The following is an 18,221-nucleotide window of genomic DNA, read 5'->3' on the forward strand; positions in this document are numbered from 1 at the left end:
AATGATGATGAGTTTAATAGCTTAACTCAGGCAGAGAAAGAGCTGTTGAAGAACTATAAGAAGGAGGATGCTAAGGCCCTCTACTTCTTGTATCGAGCAGTGGATGAGAGTGTGTTTCCAAGGATAGCAACAGCTAAGACATCCAGAGAAGCATGGGAAACTCTCAAGACAACCTATCAAGGCATGGAGAAAGTAAAGACAGTAAAACCTCAGTTTGAGAGAAAGCTTGTGATGAAAGCTTAGAGAAAACAGTAAATGTTAAAAACTGTTTGTCTCATGATGAAGGTGATGAGGAGATGGCTGAAGTACATCCCCAAACAGCAGTGCCAACGCAAGGGCAGCAAGAGACACCCTTGAGGAGAAATGAACAAGAGGCAACAAATGAAGGTATGAATACTTTGTTTGCCTTATCTAGTCATGTTGATGACCCTGTTTATTTAAAAGATGGAGTTAAAGATAAGAAATGGACAGAACCCATGAATGGGAGAAAGGAATTAAAGTTTCTTGAAGATCTGTTTAAAGAATATAGAGTTCGATATGTAACTCTTGCCAAGATGGTTGAGATGGGCTTCACTGCCAACACCCTTATCAATATGACAGAAGAAGAGATTGAAGATTTGATGAAGACCCTATTAGAACTCTATCATATGGATCATCTTATAGGGGAGAGATACGAAATTAAAACTCCCATGAGAGCAGAGAAGGAGCAGGTAGCAGATATACTGACCAAACCATTGGATCAGAAGAGTTTTGAATTTTTGATGAAATGTCTGGGTATGTCTAAACGCCCAGCAGTTGAAATTAAAGGGGAGTGTTGGAATATTAATTCCAACTGCGACGGCAACAGGAACACCACTTCAGCAAAACCACCTGACACTCATAGGACCGCCTTTTGCTGTGAAGCTATTTCCGTACACACAAGCCCGATGCAATAAGATTTCTCCACGCGTCCTCTGTATGTTTGCAAAACCACTGCTCCATCGGAACGTAAAGGTTGGTCATGTAAAGGCTTTTGATATCCACCACAACCGTCCGATTCGGTTCAAAGTTCTCCGCCGTCCATCAATCCAAGTTGCGTACAGGCCTGCAGCAAATAAATATTGCGTGGAGTGAAAGTCTTCCTGTTGACTGTCGTTTGCGTCAGTAAAACATTTAATTAAATTTACTGTGGTTCGTAAATGGTTGGTGAAGATTTAATTTTAATGTTTTGTATTTGGTCACGAGAGTATGGCTAAAAATAAAAAAAATGTCATATATTTTTTTATTATGTATTGTGACCAGCCGCATGAAAAAAAGGGTTTTTTCCCTTGAGTGAAAATAATGGAATGTGCAGTAAATCTTTTTATTGAGAGTGTTTTTTTATATGCACAGTAGTGAGAGGCGAAGCTGCATTAAGCTTAAAAGGCAGAAGACGTGAAGGTATGTGTGAGTAATGGTTGTCAAGTGAAGATATGAATTGTAATTCAAGAAGAAGTGGAACGCATATGCTTTAGATATGTTTTTGGTGATGTTTTGACCATGTAGTGTGAATATATTGTAAATAACTCACAGCAGTGCCAGTGTAGAAGAACAGGGAGCAGCGTGGAAGTTTTTGGCATGTGTTGACTTCGTTTTGTAAGTAAGGATCGCACAACAGTGTGAAAACGATTTTGATGTAAATCATCTGCATTGTAATGCAAAGAAAGTATCGCACAGCAGTGCGAAGAAAATGAAACTGGAGCAGCTTGCAAATGAAGTATAGATTTTTCACACAGCAGTGTGAATGAGAATGCACAGCGTGGTAATTTTTGTGGAGCTCATGGATTGGAATGCATAGCAGTTTTATGCAATGTGAAGAACGGATTTGTAAGTTTTTATTTTTTACAGTAGTATATGTAAAAGTTTTTTACAGCAGTAAATGTAAACAAAAATTTACACACAACTGTGTAATTTTTTTTTTATAAAGGAGACAGAGTAATTTTGCTGAAATGTTTTTTGGTGAATCCCTCTCAGCAAAGAGGATGAAGTTTGTATCAGGCATAATGTTTTTAATGAATATAAATATTTGTGTGGAAGTGTAATACTCTGTTCAAAGAAATTTTTTTTAAACTTCCGTGTGCAAAAGATCCTGTGGCAAGGAAACAGAGCATTGCCTCTGTGTGTTTAGTTTTTTTTTGTTTTTGGGATTTTATCAGAAAAATCCCCAACAGTGGTATCAGAGCTAGTCCAGGCTCTTTGAAGACGTCAAAGAAGCTGAAGGAAGGAGTTTATTTGCTGCAGTAGCTTCTCCAGCAGAGAGAAGTCTCAGCCAAAAGGATTCAGGTATTTCTCAAATTAATTTTCTGTGTTGCTGTTGAAGAAATAGTGAGTCATTTTAAAAACACAGTCAAGAATTTCAAGCATAGTTAAGAAGTGCAAGGAATGGCCAGCACCAGCACTAGCATAGGTATGTTTAACACCCAGCTCCCACAGCTTAATGAAAAGAACTATGACTATTGGGCAATAGTTATGAAAGCTTTTCTTTTCTCAGAAGATTTATGGGAATTTGTTGAGGATGGTTTTGAAAAACCAGCAAATGATGATGAGTTTAATAGCTTAACTCAGGTAGAGAAAGAGTTGTTGAAGAACTATAAGAAGGAGGATGCTAAGGCCCTCTACTTCTTGTATCGAGCAGTCGATGAGAGTGTGTTTCCAAGGATAGCAGAAGCTAAGACATCCAGAGAAGCATGGGAAACTCTCAAGACAGCCTATCAAGGCATGGAGAAAGTAAAGACAGTAAAACCTCAGTTTGAGGAGAAAGCTTGTGATGAAAGCTTGGAGAAAACAGTAAATGTTAAAGATTGTTTGTCTCGTGATGAAGGTGATGAGGAGATGACTGAAGTACATCCCCAAACAGCAGTGCCAACGCAAGGGCAACGAGAGACACCCTTGAGGAGAAATGAACAAGAGGCAACAAATGAAGGTATGAATACTTTGTTTGCCTTATCTAGTCACGTTGATGACCCTGTTTATTTAAAAGATGGAGTTAAAGATAAGAAATGGACAGAACCCATGAATGGGAGAAAGGAATTAAAGTTTCTTGAAGATCTGTTTAAAGAATATAGAGTTCGATATGTAACTCTTGCCAAGATGGTTGAGATGGGCTTCGCTGCCAACACCCTTATCAATATGACAGAAGAAGAGATTGAAGATTTGATGAAGACCCTAGTAGAACTCTATCATATGGATCATCTTATAGGGGAGAGATATGAAATTAAAACTCCCATGAGAGAACAGAAGGAGCAGGTAGCAGATATACTGACCAAACCATTGGATCAGAAGAGGTTTGAATTTATGATGAAATGTCTGGGTATGTCTAAACGCCCAGCAGTTGAAATTAAAGGGGAGTGTTGGAATATTAATTCCAACTGCGACGGCAACAGGAAAACCACTTCAGCAAAACTACTTGACACTCATCGGACCGTCTTTTGCTGTGAAACTGTTTCTGTACACACAAGCCCGATGCAATAAGATTTCTCCACGCGTCCTCTGTATGTTTGCAAAACTACTGCTCCATCGGAACTTAAAGGTTGGTCATGTAAAGGCTTCCGATATCCACCACAACCGTCCGATTCAGTTCAACGTTCCCCGCCATCCATCAATCCAAGTTGCGTATAGGCCTGCAGCAAATAAATATTGCGTGGAGTGAAAGTCTTCCTGTTGACCGCCGTTTGCGTCAGTAAAACATTTAATTAAATTTACTATGGTTCGTAAATGGTTGGTGAAGATTTAATTTTAATGTTTTGTATTTGGTCACGAGAGTATGGCTAAAAATAAAAAAAATGTCATATATTTTTTTATTATGTATTGTGACCAGCCGCATGAAAAAAAGGGTTTTTTCCCTTGAGTGAAAAAAATGGAATGTGCAGTAAATATTTTTATTGAGAGTGTTTTTTTATATGCACATTAGTGAGAGGCGAAGCTGCATTAAGCTTAAAAGGCAGAAGCCGTGAAGGTATGTGTGAGTAATGGCTCTCAAGTGAAGATATCAATTGTAATTCAAGAAGAAGTGGAACGCATATGCTTTAGATATGTTTTTGGTGATGTTTTAACCATGTAGTGTGAATATATTGTAAAAAACTCACAGCAGTGCCAGTGTAGAAGAACAGGGAGCAGCGTGGAAGTTTTTGGCATGTGTTGACTTCGTTTTGTAAGTAAGGATCGCACAACAGTGCGAAAACGATTTTGATGTAAATCATCTGCATTGTAATGCAAAGAAAGAATCGCACAGCAGTGCGAAGAAAATGAAACTGGAGCAACTTGCAAATGAAGTATAGATTTTTCACACAGCAATGTGAATGAGAATGCACAGCGTGGCAATTTTTGTGGAGCTCATGCATTGGAATGCATAGCAGTTTTATGCAATGTGAAGAACGGATTTGTAAGTTTTTATTTTTTACAGTAGTATATGTAAAAGTTTTTTTTACAGCAGTAAATGTAAACAAAAATTTACACACAACTGTGTAAATTTTTTTTTATAAAGGAGACAGAGTAATTTTGCTGAAATGTTTTTTGGTGAATCCCTCTCAGAAAAGAGGATGAAGTTTGTATCAGGCATAATGTTTTTAATGAATACAAATATTTGTGTGGAATTGTAATACTCTGTTCAAAGAAAAAAAATTTAAACTTCCGTGTGCAAAAGATCCTGTGGCAAGGAAACAGAGCATTGCCTCTGTGTGTTTAGTTTTTTTTTGTTTTTGGGATTTTATCAGAAAAATTCCCAACATCCAACACATCAAGTGCCAAGCCAAGAAACAAGGGAGTTATAATATGTGCAGTAAAAATGTCACAAGCTAAGCACCAATTTTGACTAATCGACACTCACGGTCTATTCTTTTAGCGCTTATATGAGGCGCCAAGGGAGGAGCCCATGAAGAGGACAACGCATGTTCCCAATCGAACAACAGATGTGCCCAATCGAACAAATCGTGGAATGTCATCCCCATGGACCCGATCCACGGACCACGATACTCCCGCTTATTTTTCTAGAATAATTTTTTTAACATAAATGAATTTACGTTCAACTGGTAGTTCGAGATTTGAAACTAGTAAAGCTAGCCTAGGAAAACCCTTGATTTTTCCCGGCCCCTCAACCATGGTAAGGCGATCCTTGAAGGGAGGAATCATGTAACTAAACCGATCTGGAAGTAACGAGGAGCTTATTTGTGCTCGCCAAGCCATGGAAACCATAGCACGCAGCTAAAAAATGTCGCAAGCATACCTGCAATAGTCAATACCATAAAGAACAACAAAATTATTGAATTGAAACATCTCCAATCGAAATTAAAAGAGAATATACACCCAATGCACTGGAGGATGAGGAAAGGAAGTATTACCTTTGTATTGGTTGCAGAAAAAAGACCTCATTGTTGTAGTTGAGCCTTCACATCAGAACCGCCAAAACAATTGTGTTAGTGCAAATGAACTCACAAATTGGGTAAACAAGCTAGCCATGCTTACAAGGGTGGGAATTTTCACTGAGATACCGGTTGGAGGACTGAAGGCGACTAGGTACTGGTCGTTAGAACCCCAAGATGACCCTGTGGAAATTGTCACCTCCATTCCTGTGAAAAAAGGAAATTAGAACAACGTTGGAGACAAAAGTGTTTACCTATGAGCATGAAATTACAAAGAGCGAGGAAGAAAACTACCTAGGTGAATAAAACCGGTGTGAATGACATCCATTGTTTTCCAACTGGAATTTTGACACTATTATTAAATCAAATGCGTAACAAGAATGGTAGGTCTAGCCACCTTAACGCCAGACAGATCCCAAGCCGTGGCAAAGCCTTGGCTCAAACACAGATACCCTACAATGGAAAACAACGATAACAAAGGCATGTAGTGAGGGTAGAAGAAGAGGCCACAATTCATTGTTGCAGAGCAAAGGACTAGGGTTTAAATGGAGGGCAGGCAAAGAAAAGGACTAGGGTTTGAAAGAAAGGTTTTACGCCCTTAATGAGTAAAAAGAGATATGGGCCATTGGTGTTCCATGGTCTCGACTATCGTGAAGGCCATGTGACATGGTACTGAGTTTACATGGCCATGTAATTGTTAGGGTTTAAGAGAAATAAATATAACAATCAAGAAATACACATTCAAACCACATACGCTATGATTATTTGGAAAACCCTAAATAGGGAAAAACCAACCAACAATAGATCTATTATTGTCCTTGGCTAAAACACAGCCAAGCTGGCCAAAAACTTGAGCTTTCACTACTCAACCATGGCTACCTACAATGGAGAATACACAAGCCTTTTAAGGGCTTCAACTACATGTAATACCATGAGCTCAATACCATGAGTAACCAATAATAGGTGCCCAAAACCACAACCGTTAACCATAACTATTGACATAACCTCAACTCCACCATAGGGTCAAGTTTATCTAACAATCGCCGCTTTAAACTTGACTTTGGGTTTTCCTTGGCCAAATCTAGCCAAATCTACCAAATGAGCCAGCCACGACTTACCTCCAGGCCCTACCCAGTCAAGGTTAGGGTATTTGATAATCTCACACGCTGTCGTAGTTCAGCAGGCTTCATCATATCACCACATGCATCCCCATATCACCCAAGTGGACATTCAGACTTTACTAGTGATTTACTCCGGTACGCATGCCTTACATGGTATACCCATTTACATGAAAATTTTCATTTTATTTTTTATTTTGTTGCTCTCTTGACCCACACACAACTTGAACTTCTGCAAGTTTAACCATGCATTTCATCCTGTAAGACTCCTATCCCACTATTTAAACTTTCTCTTGTAACTGAATTTTTATTTAAAATTCCTGTTACTATTTTAGAATAGAAATTTTTTCTTTAACCATAAAAGCCCTTCCATGAACTATTTTGGGAAAAAAAAAATACACTTTCTTGATTTTTTGAAAACAATGCTCTACTAATGCAACATTTCACGCAGAACAAATAACGTCCTCACGCAGAAGCGTACTCCTCTTCAAACGCCGAAGGACACAGATGGCGTCCTCCTCACATGCATAGAAGACAAGCCTCAAGCCTCTCACGCTCTGACCTCTGCGTGCTGTCTCACTCTGTCACATTATAATTTTCTTTTACACAACCAGGCTCATGCTCAGATAATGAGTTCTCTCCCTCACGCAGATCTGGCAACGTAGAACTGGCTGGGCACATAGATCTTCTTGTCTTCACGCAGAGACACCTTCACGCAAAGAATGCAGCCTTCACACTGAGAATACAGGGTTTGGCACAATTTTCTTGACGTCCTCCCTTTCATGCAGCCTCTCGATAGCACTTCTGGACTCCAGACTCAGACTCAATTCACTCGCTCTAATTTAAACTTTCAAAATTTAATTTAGATTTCCAAAAAATATTATCAGGGCTTGGCAAAGGCTCGAGACTTCATTTTCTTCTTGCTCCTCATCGAACCATCACTCAACGAACATTGCTGGTTTGTGCAACCAGCTATTGCTTCAACCAGCGCCACCACTTCGTCGATGGGAACATTTCGAACAACTATCCAAGGCCCTTGCCAACTAGAGTTCTAATACCACTTGTTAGGGTTTAAGAGAAATAAATATAACAATCAAGAAATACACATTCAAACCATGTACACCATGATTATCTGGAAAACCCCAAATAGGGAAAAACCTACCAACAATAGATCTATTATTGTCCTTGGCTAAAACACAGCCAAGCCGGCCAACAACCTGAGCTTTCACCGCTCAACCATCACTGCCTACAATGGAGAATACACAAGCCTTTTAAGAGTTTCAACTACATGTAATACCATGAGCTCAATACCATGAGTCACCAATACTAGGTGCCCAAAACCACAACTGTTAACCATAACTGTTGACATAACCTCAACTCCACCATAGGGACAAGTTTATCTAACAGTAATGAGCCAATTAAAAGAGTGTTGAGGGTGTGGAACAATTGCGGTGGAGAGTAAGAGTTTCAACCATAGAGAGAGTTAAACATAGTCTTATGCCGAAGTAACAAACCATGAAGAGGGACCAATTACATGTGCCGTTAATATTGAAACAAAAGTTACGCATAAAGTTGTTAACTATGAAACAAGTGTTATGGATATAATTTGTTGACTATGTAACAAGTGGGTTGCATATAGTTTATCTTTGAATCCAATGATGTGCATATAGTGGGAGGAACCACATATTTACATCTAGCTCATTATAACCGAACTTAAATATGTAGGTCTAGACCAACATGAAGTGTAACATTCCTCACGAAAGTTTGGACGAGCGCTAGGTAGAGAAAACATTGATCTCAATTACAAAGTGAAAAAAAATGTTATACCATCTCAAAAGGGAGAATGGAGGCAATAGAAGTGTTGGTCGAGTCTGAAATGTGATTTCAATTACAATCAAACAAAATGTTATACCCTCTCGAAAGGGAGGATAGAGGCAATAGAAGTCTTGGTCGAGTCTGAAATGTTATTAACGAGAAAAAAAGGACTTTTGATGATTGATCAACATACCAATAACACAATAAAAAACAGAAAAAATAAGACAATAAAAGTCCTCCATTCAACTCCAACTCGCTTACCTTTTTAGGAGGAAGAGGAGAAATTGGGATTGTAGACTGAGTGGAGGGCATGAAAGATTCCTTTAGCTGCGGATCTGCCTGCAAATTTAATTGAAGAACCCAGAAAATTTATAGTGGATATTCATTGCAACAAAGGAGACATGTTCAATGTTAAATATTGTGAACTACAAAACTAAACAATGACACTATAGTCGATAAGATAAAAATTAATAATAAGATTTCCTTTCAGATTTAATCACATTATTGAAATTTGGTCTAAAAATTGACGACATATTTTATCTAAAAAAGTCTCACTATTATAATCTAGATGGAGAAGATAATACCAAGAAAATTCAAGCTACACTAGTATTTGAAGTTCCAGTGTGGCCTTGTACTTAGATGGTATTTCCATGAGTGTCGCAAGGGAAAACTCAGCGTCCTTCCTAGATCGAGGAACATTTTTTCACATGATCTTTGTAAATTTCACAAATTGCAAAAGAAAAAGAAAAATTACAAATTAAGGTAGAAAATTAAATGGAAATATGGAAGAAAATTATACCACATCATTTCTCTCCATTTGTTTTTAAAAATCACGTCAGATAACCTGGATGTTGTCAAATGCTCGAGCTGGAATATTATCATCAAAATGCCACATCATATCCGAAGACCCATTTCCATTGCAACAAAAGAGACATGTTCAATGTTAAATATTGTGAATTTCAAAACTAAACAATGACACTATACTCTTTTATCAATATGATTAACTGGCTTCCACTATTGCATTGATTGTATTATGTTCTTATGTACTTATTCCATCTAAGTTAATAGACTTCTTGCTTGTTGGATATATACGAAGAGTTATACAAACAGTATTCAAGGTTACGTTATTCAGTTTCCCTACGTGGGCATAGGATCAAAATTCCATATTTCTAGAATATTTACATTGTAAGGAAAATAAATTCCGTTGACATCAACACGCCCAGTTAAACAATGAGTCTCGCATTCAAAATAGGAAGATTGAATTAACTGCCAGATACTGGACAAAAGTATGCCATTAATTTTTAGGATATAACTATGATTAAACCTCAAGATAGAGTTGAACTTGTTTTTTCTCTTCTCCTATCGAGGTTGCAATCAAGACAATCTTCTCTTGTATTTGTTATATTACAGTTGTTTTGGAAGAAATTGAGTGTTGCTGTATTTTCCATGGATAGATCTAACTGTTGGATATTTTGAAATGGAGAAAATACCAAAACCAAATAAAATTCACCACAGAGCCAATGCTCTGTTTATTTTGTCCAGGATATTTTGCAGAGAACCTCTTTAAAACTAAAATGACTCACAAGACAGCATTACACAGTCACAAAGCGTTTCTATTAATTTAAAAAAAACTGAAACTCTGTTACATATTTCTTCCTCTGTGCAAAGAGGGAATCTCAAAAACAACTCTGCTGCTCTCACAGATTTTCCACTGCTGTGGAGATTACATAAACAGCATGGTGTTCCTCTGTTCTTCAATGAGAAGAGGAAAACATTACATTCTGATTTCTATATCGCACTGTTGTGCATTTACAAAAGAAATCGCACTCCCGTGCGTAGCCACCACTCACAATACAAAAGGAACAACAACACACACTCTCGCACGTAGACTATATTTTTTAACATATGACAACGTGTATATTAAAAAAAATTTAAAAAAAATACAAAGCGTATGCCCATAACTATATTAAAGATATGCCCATAACGATATTGAAGGCATCCATCTAATCTACGTACAGCATTAAAAACCATAAATTCATCACCTACAGCGGTCAACGGGAAAGACGACAAAATTTGATGTGTCGTGGGCGGACAGCACCTTCGGAAAATTGACGGCTGAGATCGAGCGCCCTGATCACTTGGCTGATCCAACGAGGTTCGCACACCAACCTCGGGAAAAACAAACAGACTTTAGCGTCCGGGGAAAGCGGTTTCGTCGTTCGTACTGGGGACGCATGGCAGAGTGTGATTGCAGCGGCTCCCTTCATACGGAAACAACCATTTGCAAATGGCGGTGCGGGGAAGACCGGGCGGTTTTCCAAAACCACCGCGCTGTTGAAATTACAATTTAACACTCCCCTTTAATTTTAACAGCCGCGCGTTCGGTCATTCCCAAGAATTTTCTCAAAAATTCGAAACTCTTCTGAACCAGTGGCTTTGTCAAGATGTCTGCAACCTGTTCCTGGGTCCTGCAATGTTCTAGGACGATTTCTCCATTGCTCACTAATTCTCTGATGTAGTGAAACCTTGTATCAATGTGTTTCGTTCTCTTATGAAACACTGAATTCTTTGACAAAGCAATAGCAGAGCTATTGTCACAAAAGACCACTGTCGCTTTTGCCTGCCCTTGGCCTAAGCTTCTCAACATCCTTCTCATCCATACTGCCTGACATGCTGCTGCTGTGGCTGCCACATATTCTGCCTCTGCTGTAGATAATGCTACAATGGACTGCTTCTTAGAATCCCATGAAATGGCTCCTGAACCCATATTAAAAACATAACCGGAAGTGCTCTTCCGATCATCTACACTTCCAGCCCAATCGCTATCTGTGTACCCAACCAAATCTGAATGTTCTGAGGCATGATATAGAATTCCAAACATTTTGGTACCTTTGACATACCTTAAAATTCTCTTTGCTGCCTGCCAATGTGCCTCCTTCGGCCTCTCCATGAACCTGGAAATTAAACTAACAACATACATTAAATCAGGCCTAGTTGCTGTTAAATACATAAGCCTGCCCACAATGCTTTTATACAAGCTAGGATCAAAATCCTTGCTGTTGTCCTCTCTGCTGAGTTGTAATCCCATCACTGTGGGAGTGATTGCTGCCTTGCATTCTTCCATCTTAAATCTGCCCAAAACTTGATTTACATATCTTGCTTGAGATATAAAAATTCCTTTTTCATTTTGATCTACTTCTATGCCTAAGAAGTATCTCAACAAACCCATGTCAGTCATTTCAAATTCATCCTTCATGACTGATTTAAAATTCTCAATAAGATAAATATCATTTCCAGTGAAAATAACATCATCTACATACAAGACAACAATTAAAATTTTACCATCCTTTTCCTTGATGTAGACTGTGGGTTCTCCTTCACATTTGTCAAATTCATTCTCCAAGAGATATGAATCTATCTGGCTGTACCATGCTCTTGGCGCTTGCTTCAGCCCATAAAGAGCTTTCTTCAATTTGCACACTTTGTGCTCTTCTCCTTTCTTCTCATATCCGAGAGGCTGTTCCACATAAACCTCTTCCATTAACACTCCATTTAGGAATGCTGATTTCACATCCATTTGGTAGACTTTCCATTTGTTTTGTGCTGCTATGGACAACACTGCTCTCACGGTTTCCATTCTTGCAACCGGGGCGAAAGTCTCCTCATAATCTCTCCCATACTGCTGCTTGTAGCCTTTGACAACCAGCCTTGCTTTATGCCTTTCAATCTTGCCTTCAGCATTGCTCTTGGTCTTATAGACCCATTTCACACCAATGAATTCTTTGCCTTTTGGTAACTCAACCAAATCCCATGTTTTGTTTCTCTCTATGGCATTCATCTCCTCATCCATAGCTTCTATCCATTTCTTATTTTTAATAGCATCTTCGAAATGAATAGGATCATCAACATGACAAAACAAGGCAAATAAGGAATTCATTCCTTCATCATAAATGTCACTTAGATTTCTAAACTTCTTACCTCGTTCACTTGGTGTGCAAGTGCTTGAAGATGCACTTGAATTTCCTCCTTGTGGTGTGCTTGGAGAAGCACTTTCATTGATCCTCAATGGTGTACCTTGTTGTTCTTATGTTGGTGCTGCTGTTTGGGGATTCATTTCAGCCACCTCCTCTTCATCCTCATCATGAGACCAACAGTTTTTAATGTTCACTGTTTTCTCTATGCTTCCATCCCAAGCTTCCTCTTCAATGAATTGAACATCCCTGCTAACAAAGAACTTCTTGGTAGATGGGATGTACAGCCTGTAGGCTTTGGATTCATCAATGTATCCAATGAAGATGCATTTCTCCCCTTTGCTGTCCAACTTCCTCCTTAGCTGATCCGGAATGTGTGCATAGGCCACACATCCAAAAACTCTCATGTAGGTGACTCCTTGCTTTCTCCCACTCCATGCCTCTTCTGGCACTTTGTTCATGACTGCTTTTGTAGGACACCTGTTCAGTATATAAACTGCACAATGTACAGCTTCAGCCCAATACTCATTTGGAAAATGCTTTGCCTTCAACATGCTCCTTGCCATCTCCATGATGGTTCTGTTCTTCCTTTCAGCAACTCCATTTTGCTGTGGGGTGTACCGAGTTGTGAACTATTTATGGATTCCATTTTCTCTACAAAACTTTAGGAATTCATTGGAGATATACTCACCTCCTCTATCAGTTCTCAAAACTTTTATATGCAGCCCGCTTTGGTTCTCCACAAGTGCTTTGTAATTTTGGAATTTCTCAAACACTTCACTTTTGTTCTTGAGGAAATATATCCAAGTCTTTCTTGTAAAATCATCAATGAATATCAAGAGATATAGGCTGCCAGCTAATGATGGAGCTTGCATTGGTCCACACAAATCTGAGTGGATAATCTCTAAGGGTGCCTTTGCCCTTATACTTTTCCCTGATGGAAAACTTTCTCTATGTTGTTTGCCCAATATACAACCTTCACAAAGGTTGTCCGGCTTCTCTATCAATGGTAATCCTCTTACCATTCCTTTTCTGCGCAATAAGTTTAGACCTCCAAAATTTAGATGCCCGAATCTCAAGTGCCATAACCAGTTCTCATCCTTTGGCACACTTTGGAAGGCCTCTTGGGTGACTGCTGCCATTTCCCTTTTGTTCTTCATGTCTACCCTGATCCGGAGAGGGAACATCGTGTTCCTTGTCATCTTCACTTCAGCAATGCATCTTTTGCTGGGTGGTATATCCTTGATGGTGCACACATCATTTACAAAGTAAAAATTGTAACCCTTTTGGATAAGCTGTCCAACACTCAATAGGTTACATCTCATTCCGGGGACATAGTAGACATCTGCTATGGTTTTCCTTTCTCCTTGCTTTGTAAATATTTTTACCTCCCCTTTTCCCATAACAGACACTTTACTATCAGTTCCTACTGTGATCTCTGATTTCAAATTCTGATTTAAGGCTGAAAAGAGGGCTATATTCCCTGTCATATGGTTGTTGCAACCTGAGTCTAAAAACCATATGTCCTCACTATGTGTTTCAGCCATGTTACAAGCTAACAAGACATTTTCTTGACTGCTATTTTCTCTTGTAACATTTGCATTTTGTCTGCTATTCATATCACGCTGTTTCTTTCTACAATCACTAGCATAATGTCCATACTTTTTGCAATAATAGCATTGAACATTAGATTTATCATACCTTTGTCCTTGAGCCTGATACTGATCTCTTTGTTGGCTGCTGCCTTGACCTTGGTTCTGATTGGGATTGCTGCCTCTTCCTTGTGCATTTGATGGGTTGTTCCTTCCACCTCTGTTCTGGCTTCTGCCTCTTCCTCTTTGGTTTCCTCTTCCTTGACCCCTTCCTCTTCCAAAGGACATCTGGGTCTTGAAGGCTTGTTCAAGGGATGAGTTTTCATTCCTACTCAACCTCTGCTCATGAGTTATTAGTGATGCATGTAGCTCATCAACTGAATAGTTTGAGAGATCCTTTGTCTCTTCAATGGTGGTGACTATGGCATCGAACCTTGAGGGTAAGACCCTCAATATTTTCTCCACTATTCTTCTATCTTCAATTGTTTCTCCATGAGTTCTCATTTGTGTGATTACACCAATCACAGGAGTGAAGAATGAGTCAATGTTATCTGACTCCTTCATGTTCAAGTTTTCAAAATCCTTTCTCAGCATTTGCAATTTTGCTGTCTTCACTCTCTCCATGCCTTGATAGGTAGTTTTTAGGGTTTTCCATGCATTGTGTGATGTTGTAGCTGCTGCTATCCTTGGGAATATACTCTGGTCCACTGCTTGATACAATAAGACAATGGCCTTTGCATCCTTCTTCCTATTGAGCTTCAATAGGTCCTTCTCTCCCTGAGTTAGGTTATTAAATGTTGTTTCATCTGCTGGTTCCTCAAACCCATATTTTACTAGTTCCCATATATCTTGAGAGATGAACAAAGCTCTCATGGTTATAGACCAGTAGTCATAGTTCCTCCCATTAAAGTGTGGGAGCTGGGTGTTGAACATACCCATGCTTGTGCTTGCCATTCCTTGCATCTTGAACTATGGTTTTAAATCCTTGACTGTGATTTAAAAAAAAAAAAAAAAAACCACTGACTGTCTTCAGCAATAACAAGAAAAATGCTTTTGGGAAATACCTGAATCCTTCGCTGTTTGAGTCTTCTGTCTGCCTGAGAAGTTTTGCTGCAACAACAACCTTCTCCCTTCAGCTTCTTTAACTTCTTTAAAGAGCCTGAGCCTGCTCTGATACCACTGTTGGATATTTTTAAATGGAGAAAATACCAAAACCAAATAAAATTCACCACAGAGCCAATGCTCTGTTTACTCTGTCCATGATCTTTTGCAGAGAACCTCTTTAAAACCAAAATGACTCACAAGACAACATTACACAGTCACAAAGCATTTCTATTAATTTAAAAAAAACTGAAACTCTGTTACATATTTCTTCCTTTGTGCAAAGAGGGAATCTCAAAAACAACTCTGCTGCTCTCACAGATTTTCCACTGCTGTGGAGATTACATAAACAGCATGGTGTTCCTCTGTTCTTCAATGAGAAGAGGAAAACATTACATTCTGATTTCTATATCGCACTGCTGTGCATTTACAAAAAAAATCGCACTCTCGTGCGTAGCCACCACTCACAATACAAAAGGAACAACAACACACACTCTCGCACGTAGACTATATTTTTTAACATATGACAACGTGTATATAAAAAAAAATATAAAAAAAATACAAAGCGTATGCCCATAACTATATTAAAGATATGCCCATAACGATATTGAAGGCACCCATCTAATCTACGTACAGCATTAAAAACCATAAATTCATCACCTACGGCGGTCAACGGGAAAGACGACAAAATTTGATGTGTCGTGGGCGGACAACACCTTCGGAAAATTGACGGCTGAGATCGAGCGCCCTCATCACTTGGCTGATCCAACGAGGTTCACACACCAACCTCGGGCAAAACAAACGGACTTTAGCGTCCGGGGAAAGCGGTTTCGTCGTTCGTACTGGGGACGCGTGGCGGAGTGTGATTGCGGCAACTCCCTTCATACGGAAACAGCCATTTGCAAATGGCGGTGCGGGGAAGACCGGGCGGTTTTCCAAAACCACCGCGCTGTTGAAATTACAATTTAACACTAACAAGAATGGTGAAGTTTTGGATTTGACAGAAGAGGTGCTTAACCCTTTCGTAGGGGGTAGTTCATCTCTAAAGAGAGAGTTCACGGTAATCGGGCAGGTCAAACTCTAGCTGAGCTTTTGCTGGTTGTGAAACACCAATCGATGCATTCATAAAATCTCACCGGTCATTCACAAAGGAAATGAGAAAATAAAGCCTTCTCCACCATATGCCAAAATTCTCATCAACAAAGTTATACTCAAATGAAAACAAAAAAACCCCAATCATTATCAATAGCACAAGAATAATTTTCTTTAGCCCCAAAATGAAAGCTAGTAAAAATACCTGGAATGTTTTTTCACATTCGATTACCAACTGAAAGCTCGCCCAATAGACATATACTATGAACACAGGTATCCCCTTACAAGATTGTGAATATAGATGTAGCATGTTTTTTTCCTCCGAACAGAGGTTGCCAATGTCTCGCCCAATTCAAGACTCCGTCCCGTGGTCTGGTTGCTCAAATTGAATGTTAAAGCGATCAAGCTCCGAGAATGACTACAAAAATTTTAGGACCAACTCTAACCACTCAAAATACAAGTGGACGCTGAATCTGCGATGTGCCATTTCGATAACTGTCCATTCGAACCATTATGAGTACTTTGAAAATTTGAATTTGCAGTAGACTCTACGTCAATCTCGCCCATGAATCACAACCAAACACAAAATTAATAGTACTTTTCATATCTTATGGAACATATTCCATTGAAGGCCATTTTCCAAATCCTTCAAACCAAACTGCATACCAAGAATCGAAGTCAACACACAAAGTCTAACACGTAAAGCGCCAAACAATAAAAATACTAGGCTGACAGCCCGATCTTCGGGTCATCTACCAAGCTATGCAAACCAAAGTCCAACACGTCAAGTGCCAAGCCAAGGAACAAGGGAGTTATAATATGTGCACTAAAAATGTCACAAGCTAAGCACCAATTTTCACTAATCGACACTCACCGGTCTATTCTTTTAGCGCTTATATGAGGCACCAAGGGAGGAGCCCATGAAGAGGACAACGCATGTTCCCAATCGAACAACAGATGTGCCCAATCGAACAGATCGTGCAATGTCATCCCCACGGACCCGATCCACGGACCACGATACTCCCGCCTCTTTTTCTAGAATACTTTTTTTAACATAAATGAATTTACGTTTATTGGGTAGTTCGAGATTTGAAACTAGCAAAGCTAGCCTAGGAAAACCCTTGATTTTTCCCGGCCCCTTAACCATGGTAAGGCTATCCTGGAAGGGAGGAATCATGTAAGGAAACCGATCTGGAAGTAACGAGGAGCTTATTTGTGCTCGCCCAGCCATGGAAACCATAGCACGCAGCTAAAAAATGTCGCAAGCATACCTGCAATAGTCAATACCACAGAGAACAACAAAATTATTGAATTGAAACATCTCCAATCGAAATTAAAAGAGAATATACACCCAATGCACTGGAGGATGAGGACAGGAAGTATTACCTGTGTATTGGTTGCGGAACAAAGACCTCATTGTTGTAGTTGAGCCTTCACATCAGAACCGCCAAAACAATTGTGTTAGTGCAAATGAACTCACAAATTGGGTAAACAAGCTAGCCATGATTACAGGGGTGGGAATTTTCACTGAGATACCGGTTGGAGGACTGAAGGCGACTAGGTACTGGTCGTTAGAACCCCAAGATGACCCTGTGGAAATTGTCACCTCCATTCCTGTGAAAAAAGGAAATTAGAACAACGTTGGAGACAAAAGTGTTTACCTATGAGCATGAAATTACAAAGAGCGAGGAAGAAAACTACCTAGGCGAATAAAACCGGTGTGAATGACATCCATTGTTTTCCAACTGGAATTTGACACTGGTATTAAATCAAATGCGTAACAAGAACGGTAGGTCTAGCCACCTTAACGCCAGACAGATCCCAAGCCGTGGCAAAGCCTTGGCTCAAACACGGATACCCTACAATGGAAAACAACGATAGCAAAGGCATGTAGTGAGGGTAGAAGAAGAGGCCACAATTCATTGTTGCATAGCAAAGGACTAGGGTTTGAATGGAGGGCAGGCAAAGAAAAGGACTAGGGTTTGAATGGAGGGCAGGCAAAGAAAAGGACTAGGGTTTGAAAGAAAGGTTTTACGCCCTTAATGAGTAAAAAGAGATATGGGCCATTGGTGTTCCATGGTCTCCACAATCTTGAAGTACATGTGACATGGTGAAGGCCATGTGACATGGTACTCAGTTCACATGGCCACGTAATTG

The 18,221-nt window shown here is 39.4% G+C and overlaps 1 pseudogene; it reads left to right on the forward strand.

The window, feature by feature from the left end:
- Positions 1 to 389: 389 nt before the first annotated feature.
- The window catches only part of LOC149148502 (floricaula/leafy-like protein FL1 pseudogene), a 28,034-nt pseudogene continuing 10,202 nt past the window's right edge, over positions 390 to 18,221 (forward strand).

This window comes from Pinus tabuliformis, chromosome 9 (assembly GCF_031772625.1).
Source record: "Pinus tabuliformis cultivar Carrire ecotype Pingquan chromosome 9, CPIR1, whole genome shotgun sequence".
NCBI lineage: Eukaryota > Viridiplantae > Streptophyta > Pinopsida > Pinales > Pinaceae > Pinus > Pinus tabuliformis.